We start from the raw sequence: 24,701 nt of genomic DNA on the forward strand, positions 1-24,701 counted from the left end.
CCCTCCTCCTCGACCGCTGGTGTTGCGAGTTGGTGAAAGTGGCCGCAGGAGAATGTATCACAACACCATTGGCGCGAAATTACGAATGTTCCAGAATTTTTTGAACAGACATTGTGGACTCAGATTACAATTTAGTATTGGTCAAGTGAAGGCTGAAGTTTAAGAGAGTGGTCACGGTGGAATCAAAAGGCGAAGAAATGAGATATGGAATTACTAAGACATGAAGAGGGACGCTTGAAGTTTTCTGAGGCTATATATAGTGCGACAGTAAATATCTCAGTAAGTAGTTCATTTGAAGGGCAATCGACATTCAAAAAAAAAAAAAAAAAAAAAAAAAAAAAAGGGGGGGGGGAGGCAAAAATAGAAGTTGGAAAGAAATATGTAGGTACAAGGAAGGTAACTGGAACGAAACAATTGGTAATGGAAGAAATTACTCATTTGATTGACGAAGGAAGGAAGTAAAAAGATAATAAGGAAATTTAGGAACACAGCGATACAAGTCAGTTAGGAATCAAATAAATAGGAAGTGCAGAGAAGCTAAGGCGAAATGGTCTCGCTTCCGTCGGCCGTCGTAATTTAATATATTATTATTGTTATTATTCTTTTTTTGATTGTTGCCGACTTACGTGGTGGGCCTAAATAAAAATGATATTTCATTCAGTTGTATGCTTTCCTGAAGTTTCCCCTTTTTAACAATATTAATCTTAAATTATTTGTTACGTTAATGAATGTTAGACTCACTGAATCTTAAAACAGGAGCATATAAGCTGAACTATGTAATAAACTTTTCATATTAATTTCCTCGGCTAGTCAGCTCACTTTAAAGCAAAAGATATTTAGTTATTAATTACAATTGCGGCCCACACACGTGCGAGAGTATTTTTTCTTACCTCCGTTAACCATTGTATTGTAGTCGGAGTTCTGGCTCTGGCTCTCGGCTATGGTACGAAAAATAAGAATCTTAAAGCTACGTATTTGTGCAACTTCGTGCGGCTGTGGAGAAAAATTAATATTATTAATAGCGGGCGAGTATTTCCCTTCCGCTAATTTTTCATAAGTTAATATCGCCACGTAATGGCGTCGTTGGCTGCATCTGCCGCTGCGATTGTTGAACTGTAAATTACTTGAATGCAGGTTAATTCAAGGAAGGCGGACACGAAATCGGGATCACCTCTTACAAATTAAAAGTAAACAATAATATGAAATCAGTATATTATCTGCTTAACTCATACAAATATGCTTACATTTGCCAGCACTCGAAAGATGTCCGTCTACACGCAATCAAGACAAGAGAAAAAGTGAAGACGACTAAAAAATTAACAAAAGAGCGTATCTTGTCGTCTCTTTAGATCACTTTGTTATATTTCTTTGCATTCGAAACTTAGACAGAGAAATTATTGTTTTATGGCTACATGATAAAAATATATTATTCAATTTTTAAATGTCTCTTCTTTATAAATACTGTTTTTTAAGTCTTTTCGTAATATAGTACTGGGGACGCTATATTGCCCCACGAAATGTTTATGTTCGTGTTTTTTGACATAAATATTTCCTCTTTCATCTCCACAGTGTCCACACGCACATTTTTCTTTCACAGTCTACATATGTCACATCGTATGTTTAAACCGTTGTAATTACTGAGGTGTGTTGCACACAAAGTGTAATACAGATGAATTTATCTACATAACAATGTAATATACAATTGGTTACGTATACAGTCATGTACAAAAGAAAAGGACATAGAATGCAATTAGTTTCATTTTGGCTGATTCTTCTTAGGGTTGCAACTTTTGCAGTGCCCAAGGTATACAATCACGAGTTAGTCTGTAGTACTTGAAGTCCCAGGGGTGTCAACTGTTCGCTCCCCATTTGGCGCGGCCGTAGGGAAACCCTGGGGAAAACCTCGGCGGAGCGACAGACTAACTGCTTTGGTTACTTTCACTTAATTGTTTGTGGGATGTCATTGGAGTACAGGATGTGCATACATTACAAATAATTTTTTGTTGCACTATGCAAGAAATGAGGCAATCATAACAATTGATTGCGGTGTCGTTGATGATCTACGCCGCGACGTTTAGCTCGCGACGGCGCCGGTTGGTGTGTTCGGTGCTCGGCGTTCGCGGCGGCTGCGGAGAGGTCAACGCCCGCTCGACGCCAGCGTGTCTCTCGCCGTCGCGGAACGTCAGAATCAGCTGATAGGCTGCACGGTTGGCGATGCGTTTCTGTCTCAGTCGGGCGTGGCGGAATGGGATGATATCCGCCCCCCGCGCTTGTTGGCAGGAGTCAGCTCTGCTACGCATCTCCGACGTAGTACATGAAACACACACAACCAACGTAATATTTGTTTCCCGCTGCAGATGGTTACGCTAGTGGGAAAGAAGCATTTATTATTGTGGCAGTTGTTGTTAAGTTTTCGCCAGTTGCCGGCCGGTGTGGCCGAGTGGTTCTAGGCGCTTCAGTCTGGAACCGCGCGACCGCTACGGCCGCAGGTTCGAATCCTGCCTCGGGCATAGATGTGTGTGATGTCCTTAGGTTAGTTAGGTTAAAGTAGTTCTAAGTTCTAGGGGACTAATGACCTCAGATGTTAAGTCCCACAGTGCTCAGAGCCATTTTCGCCAGTTTCCGAGTGTCAAGCCAGCACTGTCTTGCAGAATACATGACATGGATCTTCTCCCGTGAATGAAGTTTTGATGCGCCATTGTTTCCATTGCACGTCAGTTTTTGTCTTGATAAAATTATTTATGTTTTCGCCGCACTCGCAGGCACTGATGAGTGTCCCAATACGAGCTTAACACAAACATTCGCCGTTTCTGCGGTCGCTGTTTTGCAACAATCCACGCATCGCACTCCAATCTCGCATTGTTGTACTCACTGAAATTACAGTCTGTCCCAAAAATATTGACTGTGGGTTCACTTCACGTTAACAATTCATATTTATAAGCAAATTCACAGTTTTTTGGGCCTAATATTTGCGTTTGGCGTCCTTACCGCTGTTGAATGTTCAATACTAGCACTTCACTGTCCGTATCACAGTTTCACCTTCACAGTTTTTCACACTGCTTAAAGTAACTGTTTCGATTAGCTTACAAACACTAATGTATTTCATTCAGTCTGAACTGGATTTTGGCTCGTGCTGGATTTTACCATACTCGCACTAATTATCTCTTTTCGTTTTCCACTTAGAGTCGTACTTGCGTTCAGATTTTTTGACTATACAATTGTATTTCCGTCGCATCTGAGGTAAGTCCCCATGTCACGTCTGCCCACTCATTGCGTACTTGCCCTCCAGAGCCAGGCTCGACTTTACAAAACTTTGCCTCACGCATTATTGTACACATTTTATGATCTAGGCCTAGCGTGCAAGTTCCTAGATTAGTGTTAGATTTGTGACTTTTGTTTACACGATAAATTCGTACAAATCTCTGCCTTAGCAGATGGCAATATATTTTAACAGTGCTTAGCGGTAGTCGCGTTAACTGATTTGCTTTGTACCTTGTCCACAACACATGAGGTACCTTGGGTGATGTATACCCTGCACTCATGTTGTGTAGTAAATTATGATTGAGCATATTTCAGGATCGGTATGTACATAAATACATGGAACAACATATACACTATAATACTGAATTTCGTAAGTTTCATTACTACTACAGTTCAAAAATATTCATGACACACTAATGAAAAATTCTTTCATTACATGCTGTTGAATATATATATATATATATATATATATATATATATATATATATATATATATATATATCTTTAAAGCATTTTTAAAAATGAAATTTGTAAATTATTCTTAAACCTACGTTCATTTTTTCCTTCACAATGCAATTGCTTAAAAATACAGTTATTCCTTAACATCTACAAAATTGAATCGCACTAATCTTGTGTGCCTCATTGTCTTTAAATGTTACACTAAAATCTGAACATTTGCACACAGAGAAAAATACAAACTTAACCTATTATTCACATATGTAAAAGGTGCTCTACTGCGCTAACTTCTTCAAGTCTTTGTAAGTATTTTTTCTTATTTCCTTCGTAATTGCCTCCTACTTTGACCACGGGATGGTGTAGTTTGCGTGACAGAAAGTATCGTGAGGTACCACTTCGATGTTGTAGGTCTAGCCCTCGATAACACCGGGTTTTTCCGAAAACACATTCTCATAATCTGTAAGTAGCTGAGTCAATTCGTTTTGTTGTGCTTCAGTCAAATGTTCCGACTCCCTGACTTTCATGGCTATCAGTTTCCCTTTTTCCCCTTTGTCTTCAGTAATAAATTCTTTATAATATGCTTGTCTTGTACTTAAGTCAGAATATTAATTCATTACCTGTATTCCTTCCAATCTAGACTGAAAGTTCTGGCAATATTTACCGTGCACTTCCTGTGTCCTCAACAATGGCAAAACTACACGACTACCGTCATCCACAAGGCTTACTTCCCCGCAGAAGAGGTCGATTTTTGCGTCCCTCAGGCGTAAAAATTCCATCCCCAGGATGCAAGCAACACCTAATCCCTTAACTACTAGGAACGAGCTTTTCATTGCTTCGTTTCCTACCGTAAACTCGACTTGCACCTGGTGCTTTATGATATGAGATTGTGCACCTATTGCATCTGTTACATGACAATTCTTCACTGACAATACTGGTATTCTATTATTTTGACTCAAGTACTTATAAAAATTAGCACTCATGACATTGGTTGACGCACCGGTATCGACTATTATCTGTATTGGTGCTCCGTACATATCTGCTTGCAATGTAGCCTGCACAACACTTTTGTCGGTTCGGTTACATTTCTGCGGTATGTCTACAAGATCCTTATTCTATTTTTATTCCCTCACTGTATCTCAGCATAAAAAGTTTATGGCTCTCATCCGTGAATGTGCTCTCACTACACCGTCCTGCAGCCAACAACGGAGAGCGTATTGTGGCTGTCTTTAGTTTAACGGATGAGCATTAGTGGGTTGTCAGTTGTCTGTCACTTCCACTAACCTCACTTTGTTGTTCTGGTTGTTGTTGCTACTGTTGGGTTGGCCGCCCTGCCTCCCCGATGGTGTATTTTGATATTGTGTATGGCTCTGGTTTTGCGGTGGTCGGTTGTAACTCCCTGACATGTTCTGTGATGGACCTGGGTTGGCGTTCCATTGTGGCGCTGTGTTTTGTTGCCACTGTGGTGTCGGTTCATTACTACCACGCCACTGGTTTCGGTTGTTCCGCCATTGCGGATTGCCGTTACCATTATATCCATTAGTCATGCGCCCATCATGCTGTCTCTTTCGATTTTGACGATTATAACCGTTGCCGTTATAACCATTGCCATTGTTTGTGCCTCGATTCTGTTGCCGGTGCTCTTGCCTATTCCCGTTACCATTTGGTACCAAGTTACTACCGTAACTGTGGCTGCCATTGTAATCGGCTTTTTGTTGATTACAGCCTGCATGGTTCCACTTGTTTTCGGTTTTCATATCTTCGATCAATAAGTCAACAGAATCCACTATTTCCATGAACTGTTCTATATCGTATTCCGGCACATTGATGAAATATCTTTTAATTTCACTGGGCAACTTCATTTTTATTAATCTGATTATGTCATGATCGGACATTGGCTCGTCCCAGTACCTGGTTTTGTTTATATACTTTTCAAAATACACTCCTGGAAATGGAAAAAAGAACACATTGACACCGGTGTGTCAGACCCACCATACTTGCTCCGGACACTGCGAGAGGGCTGTACAAGCAATGATCACACGCACGGCACAGCGGACACACCAGGAACCGCGGTGTTGGCCGTCGAATAGCGCTAGCTGCGCAGCATTTATGCACCGCCGCCGTCAGTGTCAGCCAGTTTGCCGTGGCATACGGAGCTCCATCGCAGTCTTTAATACTGGTAGCATGCCGAGACAGCGTGGACGTGAACCGTATGTGCAGTTGACGGACTTTGAGCGAGGGCGTATAGTGGGCATGCGGGAGGCCGGGTGGACGTACCGCCGAATTGCTCAACACGTGGGGCGTGAGGTCTCCACAGTACATCGATGTTGTCGCCAGTGGTCGGCGGAAGGTGCACGTGCCCGTCGATCTGGGACCGGACAGCAGCGACGCACGGATGCACGCCAAGACCGTAGGATCCTATGCAGTGCCGTAGGGGACCGCACCGCCACTTCCCAGCAAATTAGGGACACTGTTGCTCCTGGGGTATCGGCGAGGACCATTCGCAACCGTCTCCATGAAGCTGGGCTACGGTCCCGCACACCGTTAGGCCGTCTTCCGCTCACGCCCCAACATCGTGCAGCCCGCCTCCAGTGGTGTCGCGACAGGCGTGAATGGAGGGACGAATGGAGACGTGTCGTCTTCAGCGATGAGAGTCGCTTCTGCCTTGGTGCCAATGATGGTCGTATGCGTGTTTGGCGCCGTGCAGGTGAGCGCCACAATCAGGACTGCATACGACCGAGGCACAGGGCCAACACCCGGCATCATGGTGTGGGGAGCGATCTCCTACACTGGCCGTACACCACTGGTGATCGTCGAGGGGACACTGAATAGTGCACGGTACATCCAAACCCATCGTTCTACCATTCCTAGACCGGCAAGGGAACTTGCTGTTCCAACAGGACAATGCACGTCCGCATGTATCCCGTGCCACCCAACGTGCTCTAGAAGGTGTAAGTCAACTACCCTGGCCAGCAAGATCTCCGGATCTGTCCCCCATTGAGCATGTTTGTGAGTGGATGAAGCGTCGTCTCACGCGGTCTGCACGTCCAGCACGAACGCTGGTCCAACTGAGGCGCCAGGTGGAAATGGCATGGCAAGCCGTTCCACAGGACTACATCCAGCATCTCTACGATCGTCTCCATGGGAGAATAGCAGCCTGCATTGCTGCGAAAGGTGGATATACACTGTACTAGTGCCGACATTGTGCATGCTCTGTTGTCTGTGTCTATGTGCCTGTGGTTCTGTCAGTGTGATCATGTGATGTATCTGACCCCAGGAATGTGTCAATAAAGTTTCCCCTTCCTGGGACAATGAATTCACGGTGTTCTTATTTCAATTTCCAGGAGTGTATTTGCGTAACGTTCCCACCTTAGGATTGTACATTTCTGGACCGTACAACTCCTTTCATAATCGTTCTTGGACGCTATCGGACCAGAATTTTTGCAAGAAAGCACCTTCAAACTGTTGAATCGTTAGACATTTTTCGGACACGTCGGTCGCCCACAGTGCCGCGTCACCTTGAATAAGGGAGACCACGAACTGTATTCTTTGTCTTTCCGTCCATGTCCTGGGAAACACATTCCTGAAGCTCTTAATAAATACAACAGGGTGGACATTTCGTTTTTCGCTGTTGAAGGGTTGGAATGTCCTGTGTTTTATTACATTGCCCTCTTTTTTGCACATCTGATTGCTACATTCTGTGACGTTCATTACTTGGTGACGTGCGCTGCATGGTATCGCATCTTGTTCGTGCCCGTAATCCACATTAGGTTGCGGTTGCGCACTCGCACCCTGCATACAGTCTGCGTTATTATAGTAATCAGTACGCGGAGTTGGATTCATTATCTGTCCGCCACTGTTTACATTGCTTTCCAACACAGACAGTCTCCGCGCGACCTCCTGTTGCCAATTTGGCAACTCCGCTGTCACACGGGACTTGATCTGCTAATTCGGCATGTAGTGCGGCAGCGCTAGCGTCAATATTTACACTCGCAGCAGCAGTCGCTTGTTCTACAGCTGTTTTTACGTCGCTTTCAACCTTTGCAGATATCTCGCGATCCTTTACTTCTAGCCATTCATTAAATTCTTTGTCGACTTTTTGAGCTTGCACTTCCAAATATGTATCAATACTTTTCCGTGCATCTATCTCCACATTATCCACGCCTAGCCTGCGATGTCTGTAATTTTTGCATTTCGCCGGCTAAGCTTTGCACAAGATCGGATATTTCTTTGCACGCGTCCCGCATCTCGGCAACTTCGCTTTGTATACGGTCTAGTTTCGCTTCACTGCGCTGCTCTTGCTCACTGAGCTTTTGCGTAAATTCTTTCCCATGGTCATGTAGCATTTGCGTTAATTTTTTCTCCTGTTCATGTAGCATCTCAGCCAGTTTTTCGTCTCTTTGTTTTTCCCTCTGTTCTGACATTCTTTCTTTTTCCCTTTCTTTCTGTTCTCTTTGTTGCTCTTGCTCATAGAGCATCTGAGCCAGTTTTTCGTCTCTTTCCCTATCTCCTTCTTCGAGCCTACGCAGAAATGCTGCAGATGGGTCGGCAATCGGTGAGCATACTGGTGCTCCGCTTAATCTAGCACTCGATTGGCCCCCCTGCCCAGGCAGTGGAGTTGTTGTTATTCTATTCCCATTCTGCTGTGGAGCGTCATTCACCGTCCACAGATCCTCGCCACCCGCTCCGGAAATTATGTTATCCGAGGCGGTGGCTTGGGATTCGTTTACGTTTTGCAACTGACCCTCACATTCCATATTAACAAAATTTTGTTCGTCTGGTACGGATGCTTTAGCTTGTCCTATCTTACCCATAATAAATTCACTTTAAGCCACTGACGAATCTTTAACAGTGATACACACACGAATAATTATCCCCTCCAAAAATAAACATATAAATAAACAAAACGAATAATTATCCCCTCCAAAGATAAACACATAAATACACAAAACACCGAAGGTATCTCATGTGCACATGGGTTCGATATTCCGCACAGAGCTACACAGGACGCTTGCACAATAGGCCTTACCTTACTCATTTTTCTTTCTCGCAATCCTTTTTCTTTTCTACACTTTTTCTTCTCCAGATCTCATCAGGGTTGGTTTTGTTGTTGTACATGTAAAAGAATTCATATAAGCATTAATATCTTACAACAATTAGACAAATACATAATTACATTCAGTACAATAGAATCATATTGATCGGGCCCCAAAGTTGCGGCGCCCATATCGCGTCCATCGGCCGTCGTAATTTAATATATTATTATTATTATTATTATTATTATTATTATTTTTTGATTGTTGCCGACTTACGTGGTGGGTCTTAATAAAAATGATATTTCATTCAGTTTGATTTACGGTTAAATGCTTTCCTGAAGTTTCCCCTTTTTAACAATATTAATCTTAAATTATTTGTTACGTTAATGAATTTTAGACTTGCTGAATCTTAAAACAGGAGCATATAAGCTGAACAATGTAATAAACTTTTCATATTAATTTCCTCGGCTAGTCAGCTCACTTTAAAGCAAAAGATATTTAGTTATTAATTACAATTGCGGCCCACACACGCGCGAGAGTATTTTTTCTTACCTCCGTTAACCATTGTATTGTAGTCGGAGTCCTGGCTCTGGCTCTCGGCTGTGGTACGAATAATAAGAATCTTAAAGCTACGTGTTTCTGCAACTTCGTGCGGCTGTGGAGAAAAATTAATATTATGTTAATAGCGGGCGAGTATTTCGCTTCCGCTAATTTTTCATAAGTTAATATTGCCACGTAATGGCGTCGTTGGCTGCATCGGCCGCTGCGATTGTTGAACTGTAAATCACTTGAATGCAGGTTAATTCAAGGAAGGCGGACATGAAATCGGGATCACCTCTTACAAATTAAAAGTACACAATAATATTAAATCAGTATATTATCTGCTTAACTCATACAAATATGCTTACATTTGCCAGCACTCGAAAGATGTCCGTCTACACGCAATCAAGACAAGAGAAAAAGTGAAGGCGACTAAAAAATTAACAAAAGAGCGTACCTTGTCGTCTCTTTAGATCACTTTGTTATATTTCTTTGCATTCGAAACTTAGACAGAGAAATTATTGTTTTACGGCTACATGATAAAAATACATTATTCAATTTTTAAATGTCTCTTTTTTATAAATACTGTTTTTTAAGTCTTTTCGTAATATAGCACTGGGGACGCTATAATGGCTAGAAGAATAATGTGAAAAAAAAGTTATTTTGGGAAGGACTGACTTAGCATAATGGAAAGTCAAAATAACCTATGGTGAAATATGGAGCAAGGGCGGCAACAAAAGAGTGCAACGGGTATTCCTGTGTTAAACGCAGAGGAGAGAGCGGATTGAGGAAAAGAATACAGTGAAGAGCTCTGTGAGCTGAAGGAGGACTTGCCTGACGACGGTAGAAGGAAAGAAGGCAGAAGGAACAGATAAGACCCCCCAGAAATGTCTAAAACCATTGCAGAAAGCGGCAAGGAAATAACTCTGAAATGTATTAGACTGGCAATATATCATCAGACTTTCGTAAGAAAAACATCATCCACACAGTTCCGATGACAGCAAGAGCCGACAAGTGCGAGAAGTATCTCACAACCAGCTTAGCAGCTAATGCGTCGAAGTTGCTGTCAAAAATAATTTGTAGAAGAATGGAAAAGAAAACTATGTATCAGTTAAATGACAGTTAGTTTGGTTTTAGCAAAGGTGAAGGCACCAGATTGGCAGTTCTAACGTTGTGATTGATAATGGAAAAAGCCTGCAGAAAAATCGAAACACAATCACAGGTTCTGTTGAGATGGAAACAGTGGTTGACAATGCTAAATGGTGCAAGTTCTTTGAAATAGTGAGAAAAATATTGGTAAACTATGGGGGAAAAGGATAATACACAAACTACCAAGAGGGAACAATAAGAGCGGAAGGACAAGATTCAAGATAGCGGTATAGTCTTTCGCCCCTACTGTCTATACGTCGAAGAAGCAAGAATGTGATTAAAATTCATGGCGACAAGAATCAATGATAAGATTCAATGACGACATTTTTAACCCCAATGAAAGTGATGAGGAATTGCAGGATCTGTTGAATGACTGGAATAACTACAGAATATGACTGTATAAACCGAAGAAAGTCGGATGTAATGAGAAGTAAAAGATATGAAAACAGCGAGAAATTTTACATCAGAATTGATGATCACGAAATAGAGGAAGTCGAAGAATTCTGCTACCAGGCAGCAAAATAATCCCATGACGGGCGAAGCTGTGACAACGTAAAAAGCAGGATAATACTGGCAAAAAGAACATTCCCGGCGAGAAGTCTACTGGTATCAAACATATAGGTCTTAATTTCAGGAAGAAATTTCTGAGAATGCACGATTGGAGCACAGTATTGTAAGTTAGTGAAACATGAACTGTGGGAAAACCGGAACAAAAGACAATCTAAACTCGTGATGCGGTGCTATAGGCGGGTGTTGAAAATTGGATGGATTGATGAGGTAAGGAACGAGGAGGGTCTTCGCAAAATCGGCGGGGAAAGGAATACAAGACAGACAAGGTAATACACCAGAGTATTTTTTTGATTCCAAGGGCTCCACGTCTTGCGAGAGCGTTGTATGCAGCTTTGTGCCAAATTCCACATTACTGCCTCGCAACGGGTTAAAATGACGGGGTTTACAAAAAGTGATTCCATTATTTATTTTCCAAAGTGTACATTACCTGGCCAATAAGCGCAACTAGAAACCATTTCACTAAATGCGATCTGAATATGAAGTTACATAACGTACGCACTTAATAAACATAAGGTTTCTAAGGCTAAAATATAACATTTTGCCATCGCCTCGAGCTTTTAACATCATGCTACCTGTTGACGATTGGTTAAGTTCAGGTATTATTATGTCTTGCGTATTTCTGAGATGGGCATTGGTATGCTTCAGCGTGCAGCATGTACGGTGAGAGCGTTGCTTTCTAGAGCTACATCGGCGTAATTCTACATTACATGGTTTCTGCAAATGCATATTTATGTTAAATCTTTCATGAAAATGTTTCCTCCGGAAACCATTTCTCACTCTTACGGACATTCATTCTCGTTTGGCAATCTGCTCACTTATCCTTTGTTCACACTCGCACGTGGAACGAGTCAGCTTGTTGCAACTAATCTGCCTTCAGCAGACGAAGTAGTTTCGTCTTTACATGCAGTATTCCTGTTACACAAGGTAGGTTTGAGTTGCAGATAACGTTAAGACAGGTGTGGCAGTCATGATTAAATCGAGATTTTTGCACTCTAGTGATTCATCTTGTTGCTAGGTGCAGGCAATAAACGGACAGTCGCATCTGCATTAGACGCGTCTTTTCGACAAGAAGAGACACATTTACCCTTATGGGTTGTATTGGAACCGTTGAAAATGTTGGTTGTGGGATGGTTTCATTTAATTCACGTTGAAGACCCCATTTTACGTGTTCCGTTGTGATATGAAAGCCTACACTTTTATATAGTGCTTTAGGAAAGTCACTGCACACCGGACTACGGACGTAGATGACGTTGCAGATTAGACGCTAAATTTGAGCGAAAGTTGGCAGAATTAGTTTTCATGGGTATACAATTGTTGTACACGACTGTTTTTTAATTAATTCGATCACAGTCTAAGATAACAGTCGCAACACCCCGTCCCGGTTTTGCTACGCATTGCGATAACAGAGCTGCGAGCGACCAGCAGGTTATACTGTTGAGTTTGATGGCGTCTTGTGACGAATACAAGTCTTAATTGTTATAATGCTACGTAGATTGGTTTTTACAAGCAGGAGCGCCTGTAGCTCATTAACTTGCAGCAACGAGAAAAATAAGACACTAAATTTATCTTTTTGCTTAGGTTTCCCAACAACCCTGAGTTACGAAATGCCACATGACAGAGTTTTTTTTATGGTTCTCCTCTAAAGTACTGATATATAATGAAGAACGTCGTTTTCCTTTAAGAACAGATAGCGATGGTATGTCTACTCAACAACGTGAAGTTTTCTCCACGCAGTTAAGTTCAAACCAGTAAATGTGGAACTTAGGAAGCTGGTATGCGACGCAACCAACGTCTGTTGATATAGTGTGGAGCCGGGACAGCGTCTGGTCACATGTTTATCAAGGAAGATCGCCAAACAGCCGTACGTATTTGAGAAGTTATTTTATTTTATTTTGACTACCTGTTTCGGCATTTCAGCACCCCGTCTTCAGACTCAATATGCACACCACTTGTTGGTGTTCAGATGTATCGATACTGGCATACGGAGCCATCAGTGTCTGGATATCGCGAATTCGTTATGCTAGTATTTCTTCGAAGACAGTGTTGTCATTAAGTCTTCGAAGGAAGCACTCGAATAACGAATTCGCGACATACAGACACTGATGGTTCCAGTATACCAATATCGGTACGGCTGAGTATATATGTGAAGCGTATATGGGGCATGAAGATGGAGTACCAAAACGCCGAAACTGGTGGTCAAAATAAAATAAAATGACTTCCCAAATACGTGTGGGCGTTTGTTGATCTTCCTTGCAAAACAGAAGAAACCATTTCCACAATCGTTGATACATCGAGCCACAAACGGCAAGAATCTTCAACACATTTGCTTTCCAAGTAAGTGTAATCACATGTGCAGAAGTATTCGTGTATTAGGAAGTCGAGTAAAGTTTAAGAACGTGCAAATAATTAGACATCATACAAAATTATTAGATGTCATTGGAAGTGCCTGTCAGAGTGAGAACGGGCAACAACAGAAATATTTGTTCCTCATGCATGAAATATGTGTTTATACTTTCTCGCTTTCAGCAGAGTAAGCTCCAGTTATAAGCATATTCAAAAGTATTTCTTCGTGAATAAGCCGTAGCTTAGGTCACTGAATCGGTGAGATTCAGCTATTTTTAAAATTAATTAAAAATCACTCACATTTTCTGATATTACACAAACTCTCGGTGGCAAAAAATAAATAAATAAACGTGTCGTAAATCACGTAGAGAATGGTGAAAAACAAACATGATCTTTCTTATTCCTACAACGCATGTGACTGTTTTCTCAGCCAATGAGGTGCTTGTGTCGACCCACCTGTCAAACGGTAACAACTTCCGCATCAGTTTCGTGACCATATATGCGAGAGTGTGGTTCTACTTTTGCGTAACATTTCATTTACTGTTTGTTTCAGTTGATGGAAGCTACTGAATACGATGTGTTTATGTGTTCAGTTTTAGGTAAATTATGGTGCTTTCAGCTGAGGAACGTATTTTTCTTGGTGAACTTGAGTTTCGATAAGGCGATAAATACTCAGATACGGTGCAGAGGAGTTTGCTGAAAAATTCACGGATACAGCTGAAACTCATTGTAATGCGGTTCGTCAATTTATTGAGAAATTTCGAGATATAGGTTCAGTATTACATGCCTAACGAAATGGAAAATTACCTAAACTAACCCAGCGGAAGTTGTTGGACATTTCTGACTGGGCAGCAGAGCCTAGCAAAATCGATGCGCAAGTTGACACAATAGAAAGATACTGGATCTACATCGCATAAAGCCGTTAGGCTACCATTGAAATTATTCCCATATAAGGTGAGAGCAGTGGAGGAATTGAAAGATGCGAATCATTAAAAGCGAATCGGTTACTGCAAATGGTTTACACCTTTTGTTGAGAGGAATACCACTGATATTCTTGGCGTCTCCTGAAGCCTGACCACTCTTGTCATATTTTCATACAAAAACACGATTATTTTCTACGGAGAATCCTCATGCTGTGCCTGAAACGCAATTGCATAATGAGAAATTAGAGTGTGTGTAGCAGAATCCAGACGGCGCATTATTGGACCTTTATTTTTTGAAGAAACCGTAGACAGTGAAAGTTACTGTTTAGTGATCCACGATTTTATTGGCCAGCTGAAGAAAGACGAACTACTCATGGTTTCAACAACATGGCAACACTAACATCACTGGGCATCTTCCGGAAGAGTTTTTTGGAGAATGTGCAATCTGAAAAATCCTATGGCTCCGTCGCTCGGCGGACATTACTCCAGACCTTTTAAGTTTTCGTATCTCAGTTGGAGAAAAAGGAATCGTTAAAGGCTCAATTGGTTCCCGTTCGTCCGTCTGTCATCCGACTGTTGAAAACCCTTCTTCTTTGCAACGAGTAGCCGAATCTAGATGAAATTTATTTCACATATTAAGGGCTGCTGTCCCTTGGCGGTGTACAACATTTAAGTTTCTACGTCAGTGCAGTCAAAAGATACGGGCATTTATGTCACATACTATGATACTCGCAAACTCACTCATGAAAACCCATAAGGTACATCCCGTTGGTCTAGAACGGGGGTGCTCTGATCTTTTTAGTCTTAGGATGTATTACGTGCAACCTAGTCCATTTCTAGATCTACTGAGTTAACAAATTCATAGAGGTTTAACCACTGTAGTCAAAGTTAAACGTTTTATTTACACAAAATACAGGGTGATTCAAAAAGAATACCACAACTTTAGGAATTTAAAACTCTGCAACGACAAAAGGCAGAGCTAAGCACTATCTGTCGGCGAATTAAGGGAGCTATAAAGTTTCATTTAGTTGTAGATTTGTTCGCTTGAGGCGCTGTTGACTAGGCGTCAGCGTCAGTTGATGCTAAGATGGCGACCGCTCAACAGAAAGGTTTTTGTGTTATTGAGTACGGCAGAAGTGAATCGACGACAGTTGTTCAGCGTGCATTTCGAACGAAGTATGGTGTTAAACCTCCTGATAGGTGGTGTATTAAACGTTGGTATAAACAGTTTACAGAGAATGGGTGTTTGTGCAAAGGGAAAAGTTCTGGACGGCCGAGAACGAGTGATGAAAATGTAGCACGCATCCAGCAAGCATTTGTTCGCAGCCCAGGAAAATCGACTCGCAGAGCTAGCAGAGAGCTGCAAATTCCACAACCAACTGTATGGAGAGTCCTACGAAAAGGTTAGTTATGAAACCTGAACGTCAACTACCCGAGGCGATGGATCGGCCGCCAGGCAGCCCGTGACAGAGCACTTCATCACTGGCCTCCAAGAAGCCCCGATCTTACCCCCTGCGATTTTTTCTTATGGGAGTATGTTAAGGATATGGTGTTTCGGCCACCTCTCCCAGCCACCATTGATGATTTGATACGAGAAATAACAGCAGCTATCCAAACTGTTACGCCTGATATGCTACAGAGAGTGCTACAGTTGGAGTATCGGGTTGATATTGTTCGAGTGTCTGAAGGGGGCCATATTGAACATCTCTGAACTTGTTTTTGAGTGAAAAAAAACCTTTTTAAATACTCTTTGTAATGATGTATAACAGAAGGTTATATTATGTTTCTTTCATTAAATACACATTTTTAAATTTGTGGTATTCTTTTTGAATCACCCTGTACATAAAAGATAATTTTATCTCGATTAAACGTTGTAGGCCTGCTAAATTTTCGAGATATTACACATTTGAAAAATTAAAATATACATCATCATAAAGGTTGAAAACAGTTTAGTGACACACTTGGCTTTGCGTATTATTGGCAGTGTGGTGAATAATTTGTCATAGCCAGTCTTACACAGTCTGAAAGATGAGAATCAGTTTATTTCTACACTTAGATTTCACTATGTTCATCGTTTGAAACGCTTCCTCACATAGATAAGTTGATCTGAAAGATGATAAAACGTACGATGCTATTTTTACAATGTCAGTGTACGTTTTTACACCCATAATTTCCGAAAGTTATCTTCGTTATGTTCTGACTTTAAGAAAATGTCATTTTGAAATCGAACATTTGCTTTACAATTTCAGTGTCGCTACAAAAGAAAGGAGAACTCATTTTATTTGACAGATATTCCACATTCACTTTTCCGAAAGGTTGAGTTATGAAAGTTAAAACATGTTGTTTTGCCTCGAAATCTGAAAATTGGTTTTCAAACTGTGTCTTAAGTGCTATCAGCATGGCCATATTCTTCTTTGCGTCTTGTTGATCCAATGGTGGATGTTGATACGACAGTTCTTACTCTATCTGAGAAAAGTGTTTCACATAATTACAGTTCGCGATTAGTAACTTCACCTGCGGGTGAAAGAACGTCGCTTGGCGCGACCTTTAAAGGACGGTTAAAAGCAGGTGGAGATGAAAGGGGCAGCGACATTGTTGTCAGGTTTACCACCTACAAACACCATGTGAAACATTTGATGTCAAGATATTGCTGTTATACAAAAACAATTCATTTAAACAGATTTCGGACGAAAGTTTTAAAAGATCAACTCATAAAGTCATGGCGATAGATAGGTCGATCGCGATTGACCGGTTGAACATCCCTGCAATAGGCATCACAACTGGCAGCAACCAAGGTTTCATTGTACAAGTAAACGACAAAAACCAAACATTGTGACTCTGCAGTTATACCATATGAAAAAAAGATTTTTTTGGCATTTGTTATATGACTTACTGTGTGTCGGTCCGTCCGTTCCGTTAAGCACCATTTTCTTCTCAAGAGCCTGTACACGTATCAAGTGGAAATGTATGTCTTTTGTTTACGCAAAAATCTTAAGCTTCTAAGTCAAGATATAGCGATTTATGTCACATTTTGATATTTGTAAACTCACTCACGAAAGCTTATGGGGTACATCCCTTTGACTTAAAATCATTCAAGTTGGTAAGAAGAAACGTTTCACAGTACAAGTAAAGGTAAAAAAATTAGAAAATAGTTAATCTGCAATTATATGAAACGAAGAAGTATTTATTTTGTTATTTATTACTAGCCAATATCAGTATCGATAACAGGCATAGATCCTCTATTTCCGGAATGGATCAGCAATCTACACATATAATTAAATTTGTACAGATCCCTCAGTGCGCGAATTCTACTCGCATCAGGACTATTCCTCTTTGGAGCAGCAAAATATTTAGTGTATCGCAATTGCCCCCGCATATCATGTGACTTAAAAACGTGAGATAATTGCTTGCGTGAGACGCATATAACAGTCGCACCTGGAAGAAGTATTCTCCACTAAATTTAAGCAGGTTCGAAATTATACATCGGCTGTGGATGTGATCTCCAACATATGTTGCACAGCAACTTTCCGAACATCCTGCATTTCATTAACACCAGTCATATTGCGTTGTGGTTCTGTATGGGTGAAATTTTATTCAAATGCGAATATTTTTAGGGCATTAATAGCGGAACCATAACTGCTATTCATTCTTACGCTGAACCGTAAGAGGTAGTAGAGTGTTTCAGAGTTTTATCTCGAAGCGGAGTGTCTCGTGTTAGAGAAGCCCGCTGTCGAATCGCACCGACTCAATTGAGTAGTCTCACAGAGCTTAAAGCCAGAGATACGGTAGTGTCAGCGGACTACAGAAGACCCGCGATCCCAGCATACGCTGAGACGGGTGTTACCAGCACGACATCCGGGCTGGCAGGCAGCGTGCGTGCCAGCTCATACCCCCACTCCCCCCTCCCCCCCCCCCTCCCAGCCAGCCGCCCTATCTCTAATTGAGCCCTGCGCTCGCGCCATGCTCGCTCCCGCGGGGATTATACACTCTACACTCGCTGGCGGCTACACGGGCAGCGTCAGCCTGCTGCTTCTTCCCAACGCACTGCGGTCTCTGATTGCCGTCTCTCGTTCGCCGGGATAATCCAGCTGAAAGCGCGATCCGCCGGCAATTACTCTGATTAATTCTTCCAGCGGATGTCGGCCCGACCACATCCATTAGCGCCTGCAAATTCTCCCCCGGACGCCGTTCCATTAGAGTCTCATCTTGGGCCGGCTGCTATCGCGAGAGGCGCGATCGACACTCTCACAGACTGATGTCATGATTCCTCTACGTCCGAGCCTGTGAATGGCCCCCATCAAAGGGCTCCCGCCACTTCGGAAATTATGACTGCAGGTCACCAGTCAAAAGACAGCTTCAGAAGTGCATTTCCCCGTTGCATCGCCTAAATGCTCGTACTTAGAGGTACGACTGTAAGACTGAGCGGCCCCATCTAACTTCAGCATTACTTGAAATTTTTTTAGAAATATAAAACCTGGTTGATTCGGCGTTTATAGACTTTCGAAAAGGTTTTAGTTTGCAATGCCTGTCTATATTCTTGGTTGTTGTTGTTGTGGTCTTCAGTCCTGAGACTGGTTTGATGCAGCTCTCCATGCTACTCTATTCTGTGCAAGCTTTTTCATCTCCCAGTATCTACTGCAACCTACATCCTTCTGAATCTGATTAGTGTATTCATCTCTTGGTCTCCCTCTACGATTTTTACCCTCCACGCTGCCCTCCAATACTAAATTGGTGATCCCTTGATGCCTCAGAACATGTCCTACCAACCGATCCCTTCTTCTGGTCAAGTTGTGCCACAAACTTCTCTTCTCCCCAATCCTATTCAATACTTCCTCATTAGTTATGTGATCTACCCATCTAATCTTCAGCATTCTTCTGTAGCACCACATTTCGAAAGCTTCTATTCTCTTCTTGTCCAAACTATTTATCGTCCATGTTTCACTTCCATACATGGCTACACTCCATACGAATACTTTCAGAAATGACTTCCTGACACTTAAATCAATAGTGGATGTTAACAAATTTCTCTTCTTCAGAAACGCTTTCCTTGCCATTGCCAGCCTACATTTTATATCCTCTCTACTTCGGCCATCATCAGTTATTTTGCTCCCCAAATAGCAAAACTCCTTTACTACTTTAAGTGCCTCATTTCCTAATCTAATTCCCTCAGCATCACCCGACTTAATTAGACTACATTCCATTATCCTTGTTTTGCTTTTGTTGATGTTCATCTTATATCCTCCGTTCAAGACACTGTCCATTCCATTCAACTGCTCTTCCAAGTCCTTTGCTGTCTCTGACAGAATTACAATGTCATCGGCGAACCTCAAAGTTTTTATTTCTTCTCCATGAATTTTAATACCTACTCCGAATTTTTCTTTTGTTTCCTTTACTGCTTGCTCAATATACAGATTGAACAACATCGGGGAGAGGCTACAACCCTGTCTTACTCCCTTCCCAACCACTGCTTCCCTTTCATGCCCCTCGACTCTTATAACTGCCATCTGGTTTCTGTACAAATTGTAAATAGCCTTTCGCTCCCTGTATTTTACCCCTGCCACCTTTAGAATTTGAAAGAGAGTATTCCAGTCAAAAGCTTTCTCTAAGTCTACAAATGCTAGAAACGTAGGTTTGCCTTTCCTTAATCTTTCTTCTAAGATAAGTCGTAAGGTCAGTATTGCCTCACGTGTTCCAGTGTTTCTACGGAATCCAAACTGATCTTCCCCGAGGTTGGCTTCTACTAGTTTTTCCATTCGTCTGTAAAGAATTCGTGTTAGTATTTTGCAGCTGTGACTTATTAAGCTGATAGTTCGGTAATTTTCACATCTGTCAACACCTGCTTTCTTTGGGATTGGAATTATTATATTCTTCTTGAAGTCTGTGGGTATTTCGCCTGTTTCATACATCTTGCTCACCAGATGGTAGAGTTTTGTCAGGACTGGCTCTCCCACGGCCGTCAGTAGTTCCAATGGAATATTGTCTACTCCGGGGGCCTTGTTTCGACTCAGGTCTTTCAGTGCTCTGTCAAACTCTTCACGCAGTATCGTATCTCCCATTTCATCTTCATCTACATCCTCTTCCATTTCCATAATATTGTCCTCAAGTACATCGCCCTTGTATAGACCCTCTATATACTCCTTCCACCTTTCTGCTTTCCCTTCTTTGCTTAGAACTGGGTTTCCATCTGAGCTCTTGATATTCATACAAGTCGTTCTCTTATCTCCAAAGGTCTCTTTAATTTTCCTGTAGGCGGTATCTATCTTACCCCTAGTGACATAGGCCTCTACATCCTTACATTTGTCCTCTAGCCATCCCTGCTTAGCCATTTTGCACTTCCTGTCGATCTCATTTTTGAGACGTTTGTATTCCTTTTTGCCTGTTTCACTTACTGCATTTTTATATTTTCTCCTTTCATCAATTAAATTCAATATTTCTTCTGTTACCCAAGGATTTCTACTAGCCCTCATCTTTTTACCTACTTGATCCTCTGCTGCCTTCACTACTTCATCCCTCAAAGCTACCCATTCGTCTTCTACTGTATTTATTTCCCCCATTCCTGTCAATTGCTCCCTTATGCTCTCCCTGAATCTCTGTACAACCTCTGGTTCTTTTAGTTTATCCAGGTCCCATCTCCTTAAATTACCACCTTTTTGCAGTTTTCTCAGTTTTAATCTACAGGTCATAACCAATAGATTGTGGTCAGAGTCCACATCTGCCCCTGGAAATGTCTTACAATTTAAAACCTGGTTCCTAAATCTCTGTCTTACCATTATATAATCTATCTGATACCTTTTAGTATCTCCAGGGTTCTTCCATGTATACAACGTTCTTTCATGATTGTTAAACCAAGTGTTAGTTATGATTATGTTGTGCTCTGTGCAAAATTCTACCAGGCGGCTTCCTCTTTCATTTCTGTCCCCCAATCCATATTCACCTACTATGTTTCCTTCTCTCCCTTTTCCTACACTCGAATTCCAGTCACCCATGACTATTAAATTTTCGTCTCCCTTCACAATCTGAATAATTTCTTTTATTTCATCATACATTTCTTCAATCTCTTCGTCATCTGCAGAGCTAGTTGGCATATAAACTTGTACTACTGTAGTAGGTGTGGGCTTCGTATCTATCTTGGCCACAATAATGCGTTCACTATGCTGTTTGTAGTAGCTTACCCGCATTGCTATTTTCCTATTCATTATTAAACCTACTCCTGCATGACCCCTATTTGATTTTGTGTTTATAACCCTGTAGTCACCTGACCAGAAGTCTTGTTCCTCCTGCCACCGAACTTCACTAATTCCCACTATATCTAACTTCAACCTATCCATTTCCCTTTTTAAATTTTCTAACCTACCTGCCCGATTAAGGGATCTGACATTCCACGCTCCGATCCGTAGAACGCCAGTTTTCTTTCTCCTGATAACGACATCCTCTTGAGTAGTCCCCGCCCGGAGATCCGAATGGGGGACTATTTTACCTCCGGAATATTTTACCCAAGAGGACGCCATCATCATGTAATCATACAGTAAAGCTGCATGCCCTCGGCAAAAATTACGGCTGTAGTTTCCCCTTGCTTTCAGCCGTTCGCAGTACCAGCACAGCAAGGCCGTTTTGGTTATTGTTACAAGGCCAGATCAGTCAATCATCCAGACTGCTGCCCTTGCAACTACTGAAAAGGCTGCTGCCCCTCTTCAGGAACCACACGTTTGTCTGGCCTCTCAACAGATACCCCTCCGTTGTGGTTGCACCTACGGTACGGCTATCTGTATCGCTGAGGCACGCAAGCCTCCCCACCAACGGCAAGGTCCATGGTTCATGGGGGGTATATTCTTGGATGTATGTTAAAAAGGATGTAAGACAGGGATGTACTCCGAAGAAACAATGATGGAAACAAAAGAAAAGTTCAGGAATGGGATTAAAATTCAAAGTGAATGAATGTCATTGCTAAGATTCGCTAATGACATTGCTGTCCTTAGTGAAAGTGAGGAATTATATGATCTGTTGAGTGAAATGAACAGTCTAATGAGCACGGAATATGAATTGAGAGTAAACCGAATAAAGACGAAAGCAATGAGAAGTAGCAGAAATGAGGTCAGCGAGTACTTTAACATCAGGATTGATAGATTCGAAAAAGACGAAGTTAAGCAATTCTGCTACTTACGCAGAAAAATAATCAATGACGGACGGACAAGGAGGACATTAAAAGCAGACCACCACTACCATAAACGGCATCCCTGCAAGAAGAGGCCTACTAGTATCAAACATAGTTCTTAATTTGAAGAAGTTTCTGTGAACGTTCGTTTGGAGCACAGCATTGTATGGTAGTGAGACGTGGACTGTTCGGAAAACCGGAACAGAAGAAAATCGAACCCTTTGAGATGTGGAGCTGCGGAAGAATCTTTAAAATTACGTGGACTGATAAAATAAGGAAAGACGAGATTCAAATGGTTCAAATGGCTCTGAGCACTATGGGACTCAACTGCTGAGGTCATTAGTCCCCTAGAACTTAGAACTAGTTAAACCTAACTAACCTAAGGACATCACAAACATCCATGCCCGAGGCAGGATTCGAACCTGCGACCGTAGCGGTCTTGCGGTTCCAGACTGCAGCGCCTTTAACCGCACGGCCACTTCGGCCGGCCTAAAGACGAGATTCTCCGCAGAGTCGGAGAAGTACTAAGGTACGGAAAACACTGACAGGAAGAAGGGACAGAATGCCAGGACATCTATTAAGACATGCTGCAATAATTTTCATGGTGTTAGAGGGAACTGCAGAGCGTAAAAACAGTAGAGGGAGACAGACACTGGAATACATCCAGGAAATAATGCGGGATATAGGTTGCAAGTGCTACTCTGAGAAGAAAAGATTGGCACTGGAGAGGAATTTATACTGACAGTGGGCAGCATCAAACCAGTCAAACGACTGGTGACACACGCAGATCCCTCCTTAAGCTCTCTGCCTGCCTCATCACTCGACCCTGGAGCAGCGCTAACAGCGCATAGACTCTAAACTATAGCGTCTGTGACGTTAACGTTTATGGGATAACGCACTGATACAAAAGGCACCCTTTCCCTACATACCACACCAACAAATTGTGCTTCAAAGCAAGCGTTTTTTAGAATAAATTCCTTTAATGTTCTGAAGATGTCCACATTCATTTATGCGTCGTGAACACTGTTTCTTTGCTTACAACGTTTTACAATATGTGTTTTAAAATATCCGTTACAAAATTCTACAACGCCTTCAATGAAGAAACAATGTTGACGACATGTGAAGAAAGGATGGCAGGCATCCTCAAATGTTATCATGGAAGAATAAACGTCTATAAAACCAATTGGTTGCATCTGATTCATTACAGACTGCCTGCAGTTTCGGCAGTTGCAGACGTCCACAACGAACAGGAATTATTTACCGATGTTAATACGAGAAAGAATGCAAAAACGAAATATGACAATGAGATAGGCAACTAAAGTTGGAAAAGCAAGTTGTAGCAAATATACGATTTTGGTCGTTCGAGGATTCGAATTTTAGTTTGTTAATATTCACAAACACAAACAGTAAGCATTTTGTACATATTCGTCCAAAAGTACTTTTGATGACCGATCGCATAGGCGTGGGTTCTATCTGTAACCGTAGGTTAACATTAAAAAAAAAATGGCTCTGAGCACTATGGGACTTAACATATGTAGTCATCAGTCCCCTAGAACTCAGAACTACTTAAACCTAACTAACCTAAGGACATTACACACATCCATGCCCGAGGCAAGATTCGAACCTGCGACCGTAGCAGTCGCGCGGTTCCGGACTGAGCGCCTAGAACCGCTAGACCACCGCGGCCGGCGGTTAACATTCCCTGGTCCGTATAATGAGCTGCAAACCCAAGGCGATCAGAGGTTCGGCGCAAATATCCGAAAATGCGTCCGGATGGAGAACAATGCCGGTCGGTTGCCCACCCATTGCACTTGTTGTCTTGAGTGAAGTAATATTTACTGCGTCCTGGGAGAGAGTAATCGAAACGTTGCTGCTTTACATGCTCGTACCATTTGCTGTTTAATATACATTAATGACTTAGTGGAGGGTATTAGTTCCGACTTAATACTTTTCGCAGATGATGCGTGTATCTATGAGAAATTACTATGCAAAAAGAAAACACACAAGCGCAACAGCGAGAAGGGCTCGCAAGCTGAGGTTTCTGTACACGCATAATTATGTGTACACTTATATATATATATATATATATATATATATATATATATATAGACAACGTGTAATCTGAACAGCGTGGTGATTCCTCACGTCAGTGACATGTAAAGGCTAGGTTGAAGTGAAAACTGAAAAATCCGTGGTCCGGCCGAGATTCAATCCTGTGACTTCCCGGCTCACAGGCACGTGCTTATGAACATTACGTTTCGACGAGTGAGCTAG

This window comes from Schistocerca serialis, chromosome 7 (assembly GCF_023864345.2).
Source record: "Schistocerca serialis cubense isolate TAMUIC-IGC-003099 chromosome 7, iqSchSeri2.2, whole genome shotgun sequence".
Taxonomy (NCBI): Eukaryota; Metazoa; Arthropoda; class Insecta; order Orthoptera; family Acrididae; genus Schistocerca; species Schistocerca serialis.